Here is a 22,293-nt window from a genome sequence, read left to right as displayed (position 1 = left end):
CGTATGGGCTTTTGTAAATAGGCCTTTGGATTAGGTTTAGAGGACGATTTTCGTATGCTACTAATGCAAGTAGACTGCGTAACTCTTCAACATTCACCTACTTTATCTTTTTTTATTGCTTCTTCACTTTACTTTTCTTCTACTCCTTCCTGCTCGGATTCGGATTTGTAATCGGTATTATTTCTCCTTTTATTTCTTAATCGCAATTATTATTTTGTTTCTACCTTTCTCTCATTGCTTTCATTATTGTCTTATTTGTTCCTTTTGTTTTCATTATCATTATGTTTAATTTTTATCATCTATATGTTGTTGTTGTTGATTCGATAGTAATGTGTAGCTAATTCCCTCTTACTAAGACTAGGGAATCCATGATTATGAAGGAATAACAATTGCCATATTAGGTCTTGTGCTTGTGTGGTCTCTGTTGTTAATCGCTGCATTTAATTGTTTCTGTCTGATTGAGTCAACGCAATTAGTCATATTATCGTAGTAAACCTTGACCTAGACCGGAAGGTTGGAAAGGGCGACACTCGTAGCGAACATTAGGTTACTGTAGTGAGGGCGGAAGCTAAGCTATTTGTGCTTTAGGGCAAATTGAGACCGGAAGGAGATATTCACTGCTCCTCAGACCATACTTGCATTGACCTGAGACATAGATTGCTTGACCGAATAATCATGGTGAACCGACTGTCTTAGCTGCTTTCCTTATTTGCGTAATCCTTATTCTCTTGCTTTTTCTTCTTTATCCTTCTCATTAGTTTAGAGCAACCCAATTAAACCCCCCCCCCCATTTTGGTTACCGTGATGAACTTAGACGAAGCTGACATTTTCTCATCTCCCTGTGGAGATCGACCCGACTTCCCTAGCTATATTAGTTAGAGCCAGTTGGTTATTTTTGATAGGTATACAACTGCCCTGTCAAATTTTGGCGCCGTTGCCGGGGAGGTGGCGCAATTTTGTTGCTTTATTTAAGTTTGTCTCTCGTCTCAAGGAATTTATTCCTTGAGACTGATCTCATTTTTGCAAAGTTTTTGATTAGTTTTGCAGGTTATCTGTTCTATAAGAGTACATCGTCGCACCTGCTTTGCTTTGTAAACTCTATTTGTCAGGATGCCTAATATAGTCAGTCATTCAGAGCCTAATGTGGATAAACTTCCAAAAGGTTTCTTACTACCCACAACTGAATCGGGAACCTTTGGAATCAACCCATCCTACATACAGCTGGTCGAGAGAAATCTCTTTAGGGGGGTACCTGAAGAAGATCCATGCAGGCATATAGAGCTATTTACAGAGTATTGCTCTACCATTCCTCTTGTTGCAGGGGTGACACAAGACAAGGTGAAGGGAGTTCTCTTTCCCTTTTCTTTAGCTGATGATGCCCGGGAATGGTTGAGGGATTTGGATAGGGAGGCAGCTGGTGTAACCGACTGGAGTTCCCTTGCTTTGGCCTTTTATAGGCGATATTTCCCACCGCAGCGCACCAATGCTTTGAGAGCTTAGATTACTTCTTTTGAGAAATTGCCCACTGAAGACTTGGATGGGGCTTGGACTAGGTTCAAGAAGCTCGTCCATTCTGTGCCTCACCACGGTTTCAAGCGTTGGTTCCTTTGTACTCAGTTTTACAACGGATTATATCAAAACCAGAGAGCTATTCTTGATAGTGTAGCTAAGGGGAGATTCACTAAAAATGTGGAAGATGATCAAGGGTGGCGTCTTATTGAGGAGATGGCCATTCAGGATGCCGAATATGGAAATCCCCGAGGAACTGGGCAAGTTAACGAGTTGGTAGCAACTCAAGTGGGAAGTCCTAGAAAAAGTCTAGGTAATGTGGAGATTACGGAGGCTATGGGTGAGAGTGCACAGGTTTGTGCACTTACTGAGCATGTGCAGATATGCGGTAGATGTGGAATGCAAGGGCATGACCCAATTGATTGTTTGGCAAGCATAGAGCGTGTCCTTGCTTATCAGAAATACAAGCAAGGAGTTCCTTTTTCTCAATTATATGAAGAAATGAAAAATGTTTCTACTCCTTCTACGCCAGCGCCGCAGCTGGTCTCTCCTTCTATGAACGGGGAAATTGCTGAATTAAAGTCCTTGATGTTGAACCTAACACAACAGTTTGGGGAGAAATGTAATAAGAACGAAACTATTATCGTGGAGTTAAGAGAACAAGTCGCGCAATTGACACTCGCGAAAGACCAAGCTAACCATCCAACGACATGCGACTCATTTAATGCAACGAATCTCCAAAGTGGCCTTGCTTATGAGGGGCCAAAAATACCAGAAGACGGGGTTGTGACAGCTGATTATACCCCGAAAGATGATTTGGATGAGTTTTTGGACGATATCCTTGCTGCGTGCTGTCCAGACACTCGATCGAGTGAAATATCTACTCGATCGAGTGAAATAAACCATCCAATCACTCGATCGAGTGATAACTGTGGTCGATCGAGTATTGCCCAAATTATAGATGCTCGATCGAGTGATATTTTTAATCGATCGAGTGAAATAGTTGAAGAAATCACTCGATCGAGTGAACAAAATGGTCGATCGAGTGAGCCTGGATTAGAAGAGCTCGATCGAGTAGCTCAAACAACTCGTTCGAGTGAAAATCAAGAGAAAACCACTCGATCGAGTGAGGAAAATACTTGATCGAGTGCCAGAACCAGAGGAGACCCTATTTTGATATCTAATTCCGCAACCGTGTCATCTTCCCCTGCTGTGAAGACGTCACGCACTGATAAAGGTAAAGAGAAAGTCGCGGGTCCACTCACTGCTACCAGAGTACCTTTCCCAAGTCGTCTAAAGGACGCGAAGGTCGAGCGACAGTACGGTAAGTTTGTGGACGTTGTGAAGAACCTCCAGGTAACTGTCCCTTTTACCGAACTTGTTACCCAAGTACCTACTTACGCCAAATTCATGAAAGGTATTGTGACGCGTAAGAGAGAGCTAAGTGAATTTGAGACCGTTTCACTTATGGAAGAGTCTAGTAATTTACTTTTAAATAAGGCTCCACCTAAAATGAAAGACCCTGGTAGCTTTTCTATTACCTGTGTTATAGGCAATGTGGTTATTGATAAGGCTCTTTGTGATTTAGGAGCCAGCGTCAGTGTCATGCCCCTATCTATCTGCAAGAAATTGAATATGGGTCATCTTAAATTGACTAATATTACCCTACAGATGGCTGATAGATCTGTTAGGAGACCCTTGGGTGTCTTAGAAGACGTGCCTGTGAAAATAGGCAAGTTCTTTATACCAGTAGATTTTATTGTCTTAGACATAGCTGAGGACACCCGGACCCCAATTATATTAGAAAGACCGTTCCTTTGTACAGCTGGGGCCATTATTGATGTCAAACAAGGGCGTTTGACCCTTGCAGTAGGGGATAACGCAATCACTTTTAGCCTACCTAGAACTTTGGCTCGACCAATGATAGAGGACACATGTTATTCTGTTGATATTATTGACGAGTCTATCTATGATTTCTTGTCGGGTTTATTTATGAAGGACCCACTAGAAGCTCTTATGCTTTTGGATGAGTGTGCAGATAACCCAGATAATGATGATGCTGTGTTGGATTTGCTTATAGATGATTTAGATGAGCGTGAACTCACCGAAGCTGAGGGAGAGCAAGTGGAATAAATGATCAATAATCTTTGCTCCATTGAGGTAAAGGTACCTGAGCGTAAGCCTCTTCCCTCTCATCTAAGATATGCTTTCTTAGATGATACTGAGCAATATCCAGTCATTGTTAGTGCTAAGCTTGATAATGATCAGCTGACTTCCTTGTTAGCTGTGCTTAAGAAAAATAGGAAAGCTTTGGGTTATTCTTTGGACGATATCAAGGGGATTAGTCCCGATATTTGTATGCATAGGATAGAGCTGGAGGAAGATCACAAACCTTGCAGACAGGGTCAGCGCCTGCTGAATCAGAAGATGCAAGATGTTGTGATGGCTGAGGTAATGAAGCTGCTCGACGCAGGTATTATCTATTCTATTGGTCATTCTAAGTGGGTGAGTCCAGTGCAGGTGGTCCCGAAGAAAAGAGGGACTACCATGGTTAGGAATGACAAAAATGAGTTAATACCCACTCGAGTAGTGATTGGTTGGCGGATGTGTATAGATTACAGACAGCTGAATGCCGCCACTAAGAAAGATCACTTTCCCCTTCCTTTTATTGATCAAATGGTAAAAAGGTTAGCTTCTCATAAGTTTTTCTGCTATTTAGACGGGTATTCAGGGTTCTTTCAGATCCCTATTCACCCAGACGATCAGGCTAAGACTACTTTTACTTTTCCTCAGGGCGTGTTTGCTTATCGCAGGATGCCTTTTGGTTTATGTAATGCCCCTGCCACCTTTGAAAGGTGCATGATGGGGATATTTTCAGTATATTGAGTTTATTATGGAAGTTTTCTTGGACGATTTCAGTGTTTATGGAAGTGATTTTTCTAACTGTTTGTCTAACCTTGATAAAGTGTTGCAGCGCTGCATTGAGGTTAATCTCGTGCTTAACTGGGAGAAGTGCCATTTCATGGTCAACGAGGGAGTTGTCTTAGGGCACTTAGTTTCTGATAGGGGAATAGAAGTTGATAAAGCAAAAGTGGAAGTGATTCAGCAATTACCTCCTCCTGTTAATGTTAAGGGGGTGAGAAGCTTCCTTGGTCACGCCGGCTTTTATTGCCGATTTATCAAGGATTTCTCAAAAATTGCTAAACCACTTATACAGCTGCTACTTAAGGATGCCCCTTTTGTATTTATTGATGAGTGTCCTTCTGCTTTTAACAGGTTAAAGCACGCTTTGGGCTCTGCGCCGATCATACAGCCTCCCGACTGGGACTTGCCGTTTGAGATAATGTGTGATGCCAGTGACTATGCACTAGGAGCGGTGCTAGGCCAACGGAAAGACAAAGCTTTAAATGCAATCTACTATGCGAGCCGAACTCTGGATGAGGCTCAAGTGAAGTACATCACCACTGAAAAAGAGCTGCTAGCCATAGTCTATGCCTTAGAGAAATTTCGTTCTTATTTGATTGGGTTAGAAGTTACTGTTTTTACTGACCATGCAGCTTTGAGGCATCTCCTTGCTAAGAAGGAGGCTAAACCACAGCCATAGTCTATTGTACGGTTTGGTTTGGGGAGGTATGCATCCATATCTGTGTCCGCATGTTTTCTTGCATTTTCGTTTGAACGTTTATTTATTTTCGCATGCATTGTCGTTTTTAATTCAAAAATCACATAAATTTCAAAAAAAATTCACGTTTAATTTGAGTCGGAACGTTTGAACTGTTAGAAATCTATATCTCATTATACAACATATTCTTATATGTTACAAATTAATTTAGTCATAAAATTAATTTAGATCTTATGCATGCAAACTAAATAAGAAAAGATAAGAAAATCGATTTCTCACCATCTATAATTTCGGTCATTTATGAGCACCAACAAGATCTCCTTCTTGTTAGTTCTTGAGCTTTCCAATAATGGATGAACATTCATGACTTCAAAATAGAAGTCCTCCAAATAATTAGCACCCAAGACTATCCCAAAATCCCACAAACTAACATGTACTAGATATTTGTAATGTGGTTTACCTTAAAATCGGTTACAAATACTCATATACTACTACTAGTATTATTAGTGGTTGCGGTATTTTGGTCAATTTTGATTTCCAACAAATCTAGTTACCAAAATGATGTAATGTTTCAAAGTACTTAACTCAATTAAGCATATGAGAAACAATTCATTGTAAGTAGATATGATAGTCAAGAATCAAAAACCCTTTTGATCACAAATAACTTCCATCTATACTCTTCACAAGAGATCCTTACAATGGATAATTCGAGGTAAGAAAATTCATATTTGTCTTTAGTTACGATGTTTTTAATGAGATTTGAATCAAAATCGAAATGATATCGTATATGAATTGTGGTAAAGAAATAGAACAATATGATAACGGAATAGTGGAAAACTTAACATTTATCGTTTTATTAATACTTGTAAATAACAAGTAAAGCATTTACATAGTGACCTCTACCCAACTATGATAAACGATTCCAAGATCCAAATTCATATTAACTTGGGGCACGGTGTGCCGAAATACCCTTTATTAACATAACTCAGTGGATTAACTCTTTAATCGATTCTACTTTTAGAAGTCTTGGTCGATAAAATTATTTTAATATTTATCTCTAGCCCGAAACACATCCGGAAATCGTCGTGAATACTTTCGTTGAGTTCAACCCAAATTTCGAATAAATGTGTCCATGATCCAAACTCATATCAACTTAGGGCACGGTGTGCCGAAATACCCTTCATTAACATAAATTCGGTGGATAGACATTTATCACCCACTTCCGCTACGTAACAAGGTTTGTACCCGGGTGTGGCCGAGTGCACTCCCTCACGAAATAGGTTTTCATGGTTTCTACTTTTTGGTAAGACTAAGTCTCAATTATTTATTTTAGCTAGAGGTCATGTCAATTTATTATCTATCACGTTTTAAGTGAACTAAAGCGGTGAACTACGATAATTGTAATTGACAAGGTCGATAAACTCGATTAAAAAGACAATGCATGTTTTTGTTATGGCGATTTAGCGATCCATGCAACATATAAATAAAATGAAAAGCCTAAATAAAATCCTAGCTAGTATGGCCTTCTTAAAATAGTAAATCTCATAAACTATTACATATTCGGAAACCAACTCCTTTGGTCCCTTGAACTTCGGTTTTGGCACGCATCTCGAGGTAACACCGTCTTTAAAGGATCGCCTTCTTGAGTGGCACCGTCTTCAAGAATCTCCGGAATAAATAAATTACATAACAAATTACATAATTTCCTATTATACATTTGTAATAAAATAAAATAAATCTATTAAATTACAGTAATTCCAATTAAAAAGCTAAGGCCATACTAAGTAAACTTACATAAAATAAAATTATGACAATCATAAAAAAAATGCAGCATTATAATATGTATGAACATGCCCAATTTTATGCTAAATCGCCTTTAAGGAGCAAATATCGTATATTAATCGGTTTTTACGGATTTGCGTGATTTAACCCTTTATAATCACTATAATTACATAAATTCATATTTATGTACAAGTTAATTACCCTAACCAACTTAGGACTCAAAATTAGTCTCCACTAACATTTGACAATAATTAACATATATTTCTTAATATTGTTCATAAAAGGACTTAAAATTACAATATAATGCCATAAACTTCAAATACATCATAAAAATTTCAAATAAATTCAAATTTTAAAATTTAAACTCATGAACATTCAGGAAAAATACCATGACACTCATAATGTTCAAAAACTTAGGTTAAAAATTTCGAAATTTATCGAGAAAAACAATGTTGCGGTTTATCGGATTTATCAATTATTACCATAAAAATATGAGAAAAATATTTTTATTAACTTTTCACTTTTATATCTGAAATAGGTGAGAAAATGCAACATGTGACATTTTTCCTTAGTCATGAAGTATGTTTTAGCAATTTTTCACTAATTAAAGTCACTATTTATGTTATTTTTCATCAAAAATTCATAAATCATGCATAAAGACTTCATTATAGTCAATTATTTTACACACATCTTATAAAATTGCATGTGACAACATACTAAATTTCTATGACCAGATTCGAAAGATTACTCATATTAACCTATTTTATCATTTAAATTCGAATTTATCATGAAAAATCCATATTTCGAGCATAAGAACTCCAAAATTTATGAAACTTTACAGGTCATCTAATTAAAATATATGTGAAAATATATCCAAAACCCACTAGAAAATTTGATGTTTAGCTAATTTTAGTCCCAAAATATGGATTAGTTGACTAGCTCTAATTAGCCTATTGGTCAGGTTGTTATGGTACGATATTATGCTGTAAATAAGATAATAAAAATAACAAGACAAATAATTTTGTACGTGGAAAACCCTTGAATGGGAAAAAACCACGGGCACCAAAACAGGAGAGGATTTCACTATATGATTTGAGAGAATAATATTATGATGACAATAATGCTTGTGTTTCTCTAAGTAGTATGTATATATCTTCTTGCGTATGAATGCTCTCCTTTCAGATCTCTTAAGTGTTCTTTATATAGCTTCCCAACTTGAACGGCTGCATGATCAAGCATTGAAGGCTGAATATTCTCCATAATTGCTGGTAATAATTGCTGAATATTTCCTTCTTAATTACCGTATTTACTGCATAATTTTCACACTTAATGCTGCGCATTTATTTCCATTAATATACGCGGATTTGGTCAAATATTGTCCTGATATTTGGACCGTTGTCCTCTCCATGGCCTGGCGCCTATCTTTATGTGCTCTGAGAGCCTGGCACCCGAGAGCCGGGCAACAAGTTTAGATGAAATCTTGATCGGGGTGGTCTCATGGGTTTCCGTGCCTAACAATTGCCCCTTATCTCCTCATTGGTAGTGCCAAGACGAAAAAATGAGGAGATAACTTCAATTTTGATAAGATCACCCGACGGTTAAATTTTCCCTGATCAGTTTCCTGTAATGGCTCTTTTACTGCAATTGCTGACGCGTGGTTTATTTACTGCAACTTCCTTAATTATTTTGCGGCTGAAACCCTAATCTTCTTTGATATAAATACTTGGGTGCTTCATTAATTTGAACTCATCAACATAATTTCTTCGTCTTCTTTCTCTTAACTTTCTTTCTCTTCAGTATTCTTAATTCTCAACTTCCCAAATCTCTTAATCAATCTTCCATAATTCTTCAAACAATGGCTGCAAAGAAAAAATCTACCAGGGCAGCGGTTCCTGCAACTCCTCCTCCTCAGAATCCTGAGGAAGTTTCTTCTGAAACTCTACCTGCTTCTTCTGCTGCTCCATCTCCCGCAGTAGATAAGTCAAGTGATCCTCCATTGGAGATGATTTCAATATCTCATGGCGCTTTTCAATTCAAGCCTACCAAGCCTTTAAATGAGGATCAGTCTCCTGCAAACCGCTTGAAGCCTGAGTTCAAGAAAATTTTGAAGGATAAGGGGATTATCCCTGCTGATGCTGAAGTCTGGATCCCTGAGAATTCTCCTATCAGGGCTGACTGGGCTTGTCCTGGTTGGTTTTGCATCCACGACTGGGCCTTCATGGCAGGTTGTAAGCTTCCTTTTTCTCCTCTTATGGTTGAGGTTATTAAGGAGATTGGCGTTCCCTCTTATCAATTAATGCCGATGGTGTGGAAAGTTGTATGTTCTATTGAGAACCTCTGTAAAAAACACAATGTCTCTTTTCTCTTGATGATTTGAAGACCTGCTATGCTGTTAAAACAAACAGTCCTGGCCATATAAGTTTTAAGGTCAGGCCGTCAACTACTCCTGTTCTGAGCAATTTAGACAGTGGCCATGATAAGAGCTGGGCTGCTGGCTATATGTTTGTCAGGACCAATTTTGTGGGTTCTAACTTGGCGTATTTGAATCATGAGGCCTGTGTGGCTAGTGAGTCTTTTGGTTTCTTTCTTTGACCTGCATGTCTTTTCTGTTAGTGAAAGAATGAAAAAATAATAAGTCATACCTTTTATGTGTGTAGTTGACGACTGGGTTACTGAAACTGAGTATCCTACTCCCAATGTTTCTGCTTTCCTTGCTATCCCTCCTTTGGAGAGGTCCTGGCCTCTTTGTTGCGGGGTTGGTCACCTTCCTCGCTGTTTGAAGGCTGACGGGGCTCCCAGGGTGGCTAAAGTGTCAGGGGCTGCTGGTGCCAGTACCTCAGGCTGTAAGTCTATTTTAATTTTTCCTTTCTTTTTACCTGGGCTTCCTGATAATGTTTTGTTTGTATTGCTGATATAGTATTTCGTGTTGCAGCTACCAGGTCGTCTGTTCGCCTTGCCAGGTTTGGCATGGCTGACCTTTCAGCCAGGCTGGCGAAAATCAAGGAGGAAGGTCCCCAGGGGAGTGGGGATACTGAGCCTGTTATAGACTTGACTGAGAAGTCTGATGCTTCCAAGGTCAGTACTGCGCCTGCTGCCCCTGCTGAAACAAGTTCAGCAACCCAGAAAAGGAGGATTGAGGATGTTGACGTTTCTGCCCCGGTTAGGGAGGTGAGAGCCAGGTTGGATAATATGGAGGCTGCTAGGGTGAAAATCAGGGACTATCCAGCTTCTAAATCGGATGTTATGCTCACCCTTGACCCTATTGAGACTGCTACTCAGGCAGTTGCTTCAGTGGATCATTCGGTCAGCCTCTTGGCTGGTGCCCTGGCTGCTGTGAGGGAGGTATGTTGGCATTACTTCCATGTGTTTTGGTAGTCCTCTATTGTTGTTATAAATTATTCATGCTTTTCTTGTTTTTGACCAGGGTGCTTCAGCCTGTCTCCATAATGCCTATCAGGCTACTTCTTTGGTAGCCAGGATTGATCTGATGAGATCAGATTATGATAGGTTGAAGTCTGAGCTGGAATTTGCAAGGGCTGGCTTGGCTGCTAAAACTGCTGATTTGACAAAGGTGTAGGCTGAGAGGGATGCTGCTAAGACTGAGGCAGCTTCAAGCATGCGGCTGTTGCAGGAGGCCCTGGATAGGAATGAAGAGCTTACCAAGGAGAGGGATGACTTGGAGTTCAAGTTGGATGATGCCTCCCTCTATTTCTACATCAAGGGAAGGGCGGCTGCCATGTCGGAGCCTGTAGAGGCCAGGGAAAAATGGGACCCTGCAGCTGAGATGGCTTTTGCTGCTTCGAAATATCCTGACCTGCATAATTTGGAAAATGAACAGGAGGTCGACTCTCCAGGGGAGCAGAACGTTGAGGCTGAGCCGGCTAAGAGTGGGGAGCAGGTTGTTGTTGTTGCTGCTTCTGAGGAGAAGCAGTAATATTTTTTAATTCTCAGTTGGTATTTTGGCCCATCCAGGGGGGATGTCCCTGGACAGACATTATTTTTATTTTCCTGTTTTGGGTCAGGGAGGCTCTCCCTGGCTTTTATGAATATTTTGGCGCCTTTGCCCCAGGGGGTAAAGGTTTATTAATATAGGCATGATGGCCTTCTTTTGGCTGATTTTACTTTTGTCTTTGCTTGATTTGTGAGTTTCATCCTGTTGGACCTGTCAAATATTTTGTTTGCATGATTTGCGCATTATTCTGGCTAAATAACCTGCACATTTTTGTTTTAATTTTTGTCATGAGTATTTCAACCAAGTATAGTTTTTGCTATAATGGTTGAAGGGTGGGAAATCCGGCCTGTCAGGAGGGCTTATGTCCCCTGCCTGGCTGGAGGGCTTGGTATTCGGCCTGTCGAGAGGGCATTTTAGACTGATGGTCGGGATAAAACACCCTTGCACCGTCTTGCTGCGTCCAGCCGGTTGTAATCCGTGGCAGTAAACCTAGTCAGGTCAGGCAATTATTTCATGCCTGATTGATCCTCACTGTTTACTGTATCTGGTGGTGGTTACCAACTCGTCAGGCACAGTTAAGTGCAAGATTTTTGTTTCAGGAATATATAGTAGAGTAGCCCTCAATCCTGAATATTTATGCGTGTAATAATTTATTATGTATAATTGTTCAGGATTCGAAAAGTAAATAGGCGGGTTAGTTGAACAGGGAAAAAATACAGGCACGTCATATAAAGCATGTAGTTCATCACATAGCACATCAGGTTTAGTAGTGATTGAATTTGTACCTGACTGTAGCCTAATCTGATCTTTACATATGGAATAGTTTTAAATGAGTTACATTCCAGGATCTTGGGATCATATCCCCTTCTAGTGTTTGGAGCCTGTATGCTCCTTATCCAACAATTGAATCAATTAAGTAGGGGCCTTCCCATGTGGGAGCTAGCTTGCCTGCTGATTTCTCCTTTTTATTTGGAAATACTTTGCGTAAGACAAGGTCTCCTTCTTTGAAGACCCTGACCCTGACGTTTTTATTGTAAGTCCTGGCAACTGCTTGTTGATATGATGCCATCCTGATTTTGGCAGCGTCTCTTAGTTCTTCTGTTAGAACTAAGTTATCTTGCATCAGGTCTTTGTTTGTTTCAACGTTGTTTAGGCTGCATCTGGATGTTGGTATCCGTACTTCCGCAGGAATGACAGCTTCACAGCCATACACCAGGGAGTAAGGTGTCTGGCCTGTTGCGGTCTTTGGAGTTGTCCTGTCTGCCCATAGTACTAATGGGAGTTCTTCAGCCCATCTGCCTCGTCTTCTTTTCAGCTTCTTTTTTAGGCAGCTTATGACTACCTTGTTGCTTGACTCTGCCTGGCCATTAGCTTTTGGGTATCCAGGGGTCGATGTTACCAGGTTGATATTCCACTCTTGGTAGAATGCTTGGGTCCTTTTTCCCACGAACTGAGTTCCATTGTCACATACTATTTCTGATGGGACTCCATATTTGCAAATAATGTTTGTCCTGATGAAGGCTATTACTTCTTTTTCGGTTACTTGGCTTAAGAGTCAGCCTCAATCCATTTGGAGAAGTAATCAGTCATGGCTAACATGAAGACTTTTTGTCCTGGAGCTACATGCAATTTTCCTACGATGTCCATGCCCCACTTTATAAATGGCCAGGGCGCGGAAATTGAATGAAGGAGTTCAGATGGCTGATGTATGATTGGTGCATGAATTTGGCAGGCTTCGCATTTTGAAGAATATTCCAGGCAGTCAGCCCTCAGTGTAGGCCAGTAGTAGCCTATCCTGAGAACTTTGTTTGCCAGACTCTTTCCTCCTTTATGGTTGCCACAGTGTCCATCATGTATCTCTTGAAGTACTAGTTTGGCTTCGTCAGGCTCCAAGCATCTCAGGTAGGGTCCAGCCTGCGATCTCTTGAATAGGGTGTTATTGATTATAGCATAAGATGAAGCTCTAATTCTAAAGGCCCTTGCCTCATGTCTTCCCTGAGGTAGTATTCCTCGGAGAAACCAATCATAATAAGGTTTAGTCCAAGAGTTACTGTCCTGATTGATAGGGTTGACCTATTCAGGTTTGCTGATGGTCGGCTCTAATAAGTGCACAATTGGTATTTTATCAAAAACAGCGGGGGTAAAGTTTGAACCTAGGCTAGCCAGAGCATCAGCCTGGGTATTCAGGTCTCTAGGTATTTGATCGATATCAAATGAAGGAAATTTAGCGGTAAGGTTTTTTGCATACTAGATTTTGTGCCCGTGCGTTGCACGGGTTTCAAATTTGTCTTTCCTCTTATTTTTATGGACCTTTCAATATCATTTTAATGTAGGGTAATATCCGTATAAGACCCTTTAAATTTAGGACTATAACGAAAATTTAACATGTGAAATATGTTCATAAACGAAATACAACAAGGAAACGATAAAGATAAAGAATCAACCTCGGGTCCTTTGATGCACGGCGTAAAGAACAGAAATCAACAGAGATTCCCTCCTAATAGTTGCACCCAAGATGTCCGAGTAATGCCCTTGTGCTAGAGAGAATCCCCTAATTGCCTTGCAATATCGAGGGGATTGTTTTGTGAGTTTGTGTTGGATGAGAGATCCGGAATTCGGGAGGCACAATTCCCAAAACCCTAATAATTTTTTTAGCAAAATGAATTAGGTTAGACAAGAGGAGAAAACTCCCCTTTTGTCTATGCAAGTCTCGGCCAAACCGAGTGAGAGGAGGGAAATGGGCTTTTCATTTCCTCTTCACTTAAACTCGTGGTCCGGTCCATAGCTTGTTAAGTGTATACGACGCGGTTTCATTATAAACTGTTATCGGTTATCGGAAATTAAGGCATCAACTAATAATACGGGTTAGTTGAATTATTAATACATGTCCGACAAAACAGTATTGTATAATTATATTCAATATACATTTAATTAAATATAAAACGCTTATATTTAATTTTACGAATTAACTAGTTAATTCGCCTTTAGCCCATGATATTTAATCCGTATTAAATATAATATCTCAACATCACATTTTGACTAATTATTAGTCAAATAACTCGACTAACCTGTTAGTCAAATTTGGCATCTACATGATTGTATTTTCATACCGTCACATCACTCAAAACGTATCCTATAGGTGTGACTTTTAGGGACCAGTTGATCACCGCCATCTGTATGACAATAACGTCAAACTTATCTAGCAAGCCAACCGTTATTGATAAACGTGGATCAACTGATTATGATACAAAGTATACCCTTTGATCCTTTTAGAGATTTATAAGTCCTTGCACTAACTGTTAAGGACACCAACCCCAACAAGCACCCACTTGTCCGTACAAGTGTATGTGCAATGACGTTATCCGCACTAACTGGAGGACACAGCTCCAACAAACTCCCACTTGTCCGTACAAGTGTATGTGCGATAACCGATTCTCATATTCATTTAAAATTTCTCCCACTCAATGTAAAACAATTTGCAGATCTGGATCCACAAAGGTCGTATTTTACAATCGATCTGGATCTAGAGTGGTTTCCCCGACTAGAGAGTAACTTAACTGATAAAACGAATCCGTATCCGAGCATGGCCATGCATTTCGATTCTGACTCCTCGAGTGGCCCCGAAAAATATCGAGTACCGATAAAGGCTGAATATTTCCTTCAACTCGAACTCCTTCCGATCTAAGCACGCATGAAATGACCCGAAACAATCTACTTGGCCCCCGTTACGGATGACCGTGAGAAAGAAACCAAAGTCACCCAAAATCTGCCTTAGTCTCAAGAGACAGACGATAGTCAAAAGAATCGACTCTTAGGATCACCATGGAGGTCCTATCCACGACCGGCACCGAATGTTATAAAACATTTAGGACTCCACGTCGTTGTCACAATTGTGTCCTACGAAATATCCGTATAAATCGCCTCGTGATTGGTCACCAACCTGTTGACTTATGGCTAGTTGAACCCACCATCAACCAACGTCACAAAATAATTGCCGAGTTATCACTCATGTGGGCAATTAAGGACTGAAAAATATAATGTTCGTTCAGTTCACTTTTTGGTGTTCAAAATTTGTCGTACAAATCCACATGAGAAAACAAAATATATAAAATATCAAAACGATGATGTTGTATAGGGTACAAAAGCGAATGAATCTAATCCATAAAAGAGTACTACAACTTAGGAACACGTTTAATTCCCATGGAATTTACGTGCGCTTCATGCTTATCTTGTCGTAATGCTTTAGTGAGAGGATCTGCTATGTTATCATCTGTAGCAATCTTTTCTATCACTACTGCCTTTTGCTCCACGTAATCCCGGATTAGATGAGCTTTCCGTTGTACATGTCTAGACTTGTTGCTAGACTTTGGCTCCTTAGCTTGGAAGATGGCACCACTATTGTCGCAATAGATGGTGATCGGGTCATTCGAACTAGGCACTACGATAGCCCATGTAAGAATTGACGCATCCATATCGCTTCCTTTGTAGCTTCGTACGCGGCATAGTACTCGGACTCGATCGTCGTAGAATCTGTGTAACAGTTTGTTTCGAACTCTTCCACTGATCAGCGCCATTAAGAGTAAAAACGAATCCGGTGAGATTTCGAGTCATCACGATCCGTTTGGAAGCTAGCATCTCAGAATCGGTTGCGCATAGCTTTTGTTCGCCTCCATAAGTCAATGCCCAATCTTTAGTCCTCCGTAGGTACTTAAGAATGTTCTTGACAGCCAACCAATGTGATTCACCTGGATGCTGTTGGAATCGACTTGTCATACTCAATGCATATGCCACGTCGGGACGTGTGCATATCATGGCATACATGATAGATCCTATTGCCGAGGCATAAGGTATCCGTGCCATGCGCTCTTTTTCTTCCGGTGTCTCTGGTGCCCGAGACTTGCTCAAATGCACCCCTGGAGACATAGGAAGGAACCCCTTCTTGGAGTTAGTCATGCTTTGAATCTCTCTAGGACTTTGTCTATGTAAGACTCCCCGATGAGAGATAGCATCCGTCGTGATCTATCTCGATAGATACGGATGCCTAGAATTCTCTCGTGCCTCTCCCGGATCTTTCATCCGGAAATGGTTTTTCAACCATACTTTCACCGAAGTTAAGAGAGGTATGTCATTCCCAATCGGGAGTATGTCGTCAACATACAATATTAGGAAGACAATCTTGCTCCCACTCGACTTGATATATAGACATGGTTCCTCGACCGATCGAGTAAATCCATTTTCTTTTATCACTTGGTCGAAGCGATGATTCCAACTCCTTGATGCTTGCTTAAGTCCATAAATGGAACGCTTAAGCTTGCACACTTTCTTAGGATGGTCTGGATCGATGAAACCTTCGGGTTGTACCATGTACAACTCTTCCTCCAAAAAACCGTTTAAGAAGGCGGTTTTCACGTCTATTTGCCAAATTTCATAGTCATGAAAAGCGGCAATCGCTAAGATAATCCGAATGGAACGCAGTATGACTACGGGTGCAAAAATCTCATCGTAGTGCAAACCTGGCACTTGGGTGAAACCTTTAGCAACTAGTCGTGCTTTGTAGATATCTTGTTGACCTTCCACGGAATGCTTTATCTTGTAAAGCCATTTGCATTGAAGGGGACGAACCTTAGCGGGTAAGTCAACAAGATCCCACACGTTGTTCTCATACATGGAGTCCATCTCGGATTGCATGGCCTCAAGCCATAGCTTTGAGTCGAAACTAGTCATGGCACCTTTATAGGTTGCGGGTTCACTACTCGTTAAGAGTAGAACGTCATCTATGTCATGTTCCTCGACCATACCAAGGTATCTGTCATGGGAGGAATAGAGACTCTTCCCGATCTCCTAGGTTCCTCGGAATATTCACCGCAATGGGATTGAAGGAATTGGTTCCTCCAATAGTTGCTCGGTATTTGGTTCTGGAATCTCCGACAAGTCGAAGGTTCTATCACTCTTTGCATTCTCGAGAAATTCCTTCTCTAAGAATGTCGCACTAGCCGCAACAAAAACACGTTGTTCGGTTGGCGAATAGAAGTAATGACCACGTGTTCCTTTAGGATAACCTATAAAGTATGTCTTGACCGATCGCGGGCCGAGCTTATCTTCCGGTCTCCACTTGACATAAGCCTCGCAGCCCCAAACCCGTATAAAGGACAAGTTAGGGACCGTTCCCTTCCATAGTTCATATGGAGTCTTGTCAACAATTTTAGACGGACTTCGGTTAAGTATTAGAGCGGCTGACAAAAGAGCATAACCCCATAATGAATCATGTAAAACCGTGTGACTCATCATGGATCGAACCATATCAAGTAGTGTTCGATTTCTCCGTTCGGACACACCATTCAAATGAGGTGTTCCAGGTGGAGTTAACGTAGGGCGATCCCACGGTCTTTAAGGTGTTGATCAAACTCGTGAGAAAGATACTCGCCACCACGATCCGAACGTAGTGTTTTTATCTTTCTACCAAGTAGGTTCTGTACCCTATTTTGGTATTCTTTGAATTTCTCAAAGGATTCACTTTTGTGCTTCATTAAGTAGACATAGCCATATCTACTTAAATCATGCGTGAAAGTGATGAAATACCTATAGCCTTCTCGTGCGGTGATTGACATAGGTCCACATACATCCGTGTGTATGAGTCCTAATAGGTCGGCCGCGCATTCCAACACCTTTGAAGGAAATACGAGTCATCTTACCGATGAGACATGATTCACACGTGCCAAATGATTGAAAATCAAAGGCCGAGATAGCTCCATTTTTAATGAGCTGTTTTACGCGTTTCTCATTAATGTGTCCCATACGGCAATGCCATAGATACGTTTGATCTTTGTCACCAACCTTTAACTTTTTATTCATTACGTGTAATATTTCGGTCGTCTGATCTAAAACATAAATTCCGTTCATGGAGACTGCCTTGCCATAAATCATATCGTGTAAAGAGAAAATGCAAGCATTATTTTCTATTACAAATGAAAAACCAAGTTTGTCAAGTGCGAAACCGAAATAATGTTTTTCGAAAGACTAGGAACATAATAGCAGTCATATAATGACAACTCAAATCCGCTAGGAAGCTGGATCACATATGTCCCCTTTGAGATGGCAGCCACTCTTGCTCCATTCCCAACACGCAGGTCAACCTCACCCTTTACGAGAGGCTCGAGATTTCGGAGGCCCTGCACATGATTACACAGATGAGAACCACAACCAGTATCTAGTACCCAAGTTCCGTAACTTGCATGGTTAATCTCAATCATATGAATAAAAGTAGAAGAAGAAGATATACCAACAGGTTTAACGCGACCCGCTTTTATGTCCTCATGATAAACGGGACATGTCCGCCTCCAATGCCCAGTCTTGTGGCAGTGATGGCATTCCATGTTTTCGGTTTTGCTCTTTGTCGCGCCTGATGAGTTGCTCGACTCACCAGGCCCACTCTTACCTGGACCCGACTTCTTAAACTTCGGTTTACCTACTGCTAGGTTTGCCTGAGCTTTGCCCTTACCTTTCCCTTTGTTTGACACAACGAGAACATCCTGTTTCATGCTCCCACTGAGCTTCATGTCCTTCTCGGTCTGTACGAGAAGGGAGTGCAGCTCATGGGGAGTTTTCTTCAAATCATTCATATAGTAATTCGCTCTAAATTGCGAATAACCATCGTGGAGTGAGTGAAGTATGCGGTCGATCACAATGTTCTCGCTGATCTTACAATCAAAGGTCTCCAGCTTCTCGACATTCTCAATCATGCTGAGAATGTGTGGGCTAACTGGTTGGCCCTTCTGGAGTCTCGCATCAAAGAAGCGAGTGGTATGCTCATAGGTCACGATTCTCGGTGCTTTCGAGAATTCCTTGGTGAGCGTGGTGAAAATCTTGTTTGCACCATGGGCTATGAAGCGTTTCTGCAAATTGGATTCCATTGCAAAAATGAGTACGTTTTTAATCGCACCCGCTTCCATACGTAAATCATTAAACTTGGTGATTTCAAAGAGCTCTCTAGCCGTGGGACTGGGTTTGCGGGAGGGGCTCTAATAGATATTTGAGCTTCCCGTCGTGCGGCATTAAGATTCCGTAATGCCGCCTCCCGCCTCCGGTTGGATCCATCATTCTTCGATCCGAGTAGACTCGATTAATCGATTCATGAAGATCCGGCCGGACTCACGGTCGAATGTGGCACTTGGCATTGGGTTATCGCAGAACCGACCATTTGTTATTTGCAGTTAAAGAACGTGATCTACACTGAAAAAGAAAGAAAAACAAAACGAAATAACCAACTCATCGAGGTGATTTAAGTCTATTTAAAATTCATTTTAACATGTAGACTCAATGCACTTGCATAATTGATCTCCCTCAAGAATGATACAAGTGATCCCAAGACTCAATTTCCGTAAATTGATAAGCCAACTGTTTAGCTAATTCTTCCGTTAGAACTCTTGGTCGATAGATTTCCGTAAATCCTATCTATAGTCCACCATAGTCACAGGATCGTACGAGTGACCATAGTGTTGAGATAAAATAGGTCAATCGGTTCCAACTTACCCGACGTAGAAGGGGTCATATTATGCCTACCGACGAAGAAGGGACTCATTGGAGTTTGACCTATAAAGACCGTTCTCAATTTTTGATTATACGAGGAAGATCCCATCAACTTAATTATAATTCATATTAAGTGAACGAATAACTAGCGTCTGCGTGAATGAATTAATTTGGGTGATGGCTTAAAAATCGTGTGACATGCGAATGTCAAAGAAAACTAACTCGTGACCTCTATATGTGTCAGCTTTCATGCAATAATTAGGTGGTTTGGTTTTTAGGCGGAATATGATGCATATTATCGTTACGAAAAATAAATAAAAGAATGCAATACGTAAATAAAAATTCCTAGTGTGGCCTATCCTAGTAAAATAAAACATAAAACAACTTTGGAATCCACCGTTGGACCCGAGAAGCTTGTCTTGATGTTCCATCTTGATCCAAGTAGCGGGAGTGAGCATCCGGTCTCCATCTTTGGTCTTCTCAAAAATTACAATTAAAATTTACAAATATAAACCTATTTACATTCTAAATAAAAACTGTAATTAAAAGAAATAAAATGGAGATACGAGATCTCAAAATACAACCAAGACCGTGTTCCATCATTCCGGTAACACGTTCTACTAAGGCCACACTAAGTTACAACCGTTTGCAAAAATAAATAAATACGTAATAAAAGGCATTCAAGGCATTCAACAAAACGATAATTAAATGCATCAACTAAAAACAAATTCATTCGTGACATAATTCTGTAATTATGTTAAAATTATCCAAACCACCTTTTAATGATTAAAATTCATGTGATAAAACTGCTTCTATCAATTTAATTTTAATCTAATACAGTCCCATTTTAAATATGCTTTAAAATAACTTAATGGTACGTGTGTGAACCGTTTCACAATCATAGCGAGTGTACAATATCCGTATAAAGTACATAATAAGGCCAAAAGAAAATTTAAAGCAAAAGGAATAAATTTTCAAAGCTGCCAAAACAAAATCCCTCTATCCAGGGACATAAGTGCTCGATCGAGGAACAAAAAGGGCTCGATCGACTGAACTGCAAGTCGATCGAGAGGGTTGCCAAACAGAAAGTGCTCGATCGACTAAACTGGTGGTCGATCGAGTACCTTTATAAGCAAATCTGCTCGATCGAGTACGAGGACAACTCGATCGAGCAGAGGGGTTTCGAAAATGGGTCGATCGAGTACAACAGGGACTCGATCGAGCAAAAACAAGACAGAAATAGCACTCGATCGAGTAGAAATACGCTCGATCGAATGCAAACATGGCTGAAAATCCAAAACCCTCGTGAAAACAGTTTAACAATGCAAAACCTACTTTGATTTTGATCAAAACCGCATAAAATCAATTCTATAAAATACAAAACTTGACATATTGCTATAATCTCCGTATAAAATAACAATATGTAAAAGAACAAATTGAAAACGTAAACAAAAACAAAAAACACGTTTGGCCGCACGGTTTTCAAAGCACGAAAACGCAACAAAGAAAAAAAAATTTTCAAATTTAGAGAAAAGTTGTTTTGCCTCACGGTTTTCTAGGCAATCCGAGATCGTCTCAAATCGTTTTTATGAAAAATCACAATGAAAATTTACGTGGCCTCGCTCTGATACCACTTGTAGGGTAATATCCGTATAAGACCCTTTAAATTTAGGACTATAACGAAAATTTAACATGTGAAATATGGTCATAAACGAAATACAACAAGGAAACGATAAAGATAAAGAATCAACCTCGGGTCCTTTGATGCACGGCGTAAAGAACAAAAATCAACAGAGATTCCCTCCTAATAGTTGCACCCAAGATGTCCGAGTAATGCCCTTGTGCTAGAGAGAATCCCCTAATTGCCTTGCAATATCGAGGGGATTGTTTTGTGAGTTTGTGTTGGATGAGAGATCCGGAATTCGGGAGGCACAATTCCCAAAACCCTAATAATTTTTTTAGCAAAATGAATTAGGTTAGACAAGAGGAGAAAACTCCCCTTTTGTCTATGCAAGTCTCGGCCAAACCGAGTGAGAGGAGGGAAATGGGCTTTTCATTTCCTCTTCACTTAAACTCGTGGTCCGGTCCATAGCTTGCTAAGTGTATACGACGCGGTTTCATTATAAACTGTTATCGGTTATCGGAAATTAAGGCATCAACTAATAATACGGGTTAGTTGAATTATTAATACATGTCCGACAAAACAGTATTGTATAATTATATTCAATATACATTTAATTAAATATAAAACGCTTATATTTAATTTTACGAATTAACTGGTTAATTCGCCTTTAGCCCATGATATTTAATCCGTATTAAATATAATATCTCAACATCACATTTTGACTAATTATTAGTCAAATAACTCAGACTAACTGGTTAGTCAAATTTGGCATCTACATGATCAGTATTTTCATACCGTCACATCTCTCAAAACGTATCCTATAGGTGTGACTTTTAGGGACCAGTTGATCACCGCCATCTGTATGACAATAACGTCAAACTTATCTAGCAAGCCAACCGTTATTGATAAACGTGGATCAACTAATTATGATACAAAGTATACCCTTTGATCCTTTTAGAGATTTATAAGTCCTTGCACTAACTGTTAAGGACACCAACCCCAACATTTAAATGATACGTAACAGTTGTGTTTCAATTATTCAAATAAGGTACTTTGTACCGTTTTCCCAAATTTTCAAAATTAAATTTTAAACTAAATAACTATGTCAAACAATAACACATGGGATTTGCATGATTTTCTCATATATCGTAAAACTAAGACTCATGCTTGTTTACTTGCACATAGTCTTATAACTTGGACTCCGTTGGTCTGACACTTAGAATTTTTTTTTTGTTTTTTACTATCCAATCAATTTTTAATTTCTACTTTTCTATGCCA

The sequence above is a fragment of the Silene latifolia genome, chromosome Y (genome assembly GCF_048544455.1).
Source record: "Silene latifolia isolate original U9 population chromosome Y, ASM4854445v1, whole genome shotgun sequence".
NCBI classification, from domain to species: Eukaryota; Viridiplantae; Streptophyta; class Magnoliopsida; order Caryophyllales; family Caryophyllaceae; genus Silene; species Silene latifolia.
This window is presented reverse-complemented; position numbering follows the sequence as displayed.